The sequence below is a fragment of the Penaeus monodon genome, chromosome 24 (assembly GCF_015228065.2).
Source record: "Penaeus monodon isolate SGIC_2016 chromosome 24, NSTDA_Pmon_1, whole genome shotgun sequence".
Taxonomy (NCBI): Eukaryota; Metazoa; Arthropoda; class Malacostraca; order Decapoda; family Penaeidae; genus Penaeus; species Penaeus monodon.
The window spans coordinates 15,538,384-15,538,725 of record NC_051409.1 but is presented as its reverse complement, the minus strand read 5'-3'; positions in this window follow the sequence as shown (position 1 = coordinate 15,538,725).

The following is a 342-nucleotide window of genomic DNA, read 5'->3' as shown; positions in this document are numbered from 1 at the left end:
CGTTATCATCTCATATTGCTGTGATCATTTTCATACTGTTTAGTAGTTTAGTCTTAGAATATTGCATAGATCGTCTCCCACTTCATTATGATTCGTCCGATGAATTGTGAAATTCATATTATTCTCAGAAAATCACCAGGCCCTATAGTCGCTCGACCAATCAGAGACGAGCGAAGGGAAATGTACGGACCAATCACAATGAGGCAAATTGCCAATTTAATTGTTAAATTGTAAAATAAAAAAGTGTTTGTGTGTATGTATGTACAATGAGTGATATATATATACAATATACTGTATATGATCCTCCCCCTTCCCTGTATTTTGTTTTAATACTGGTGGAAA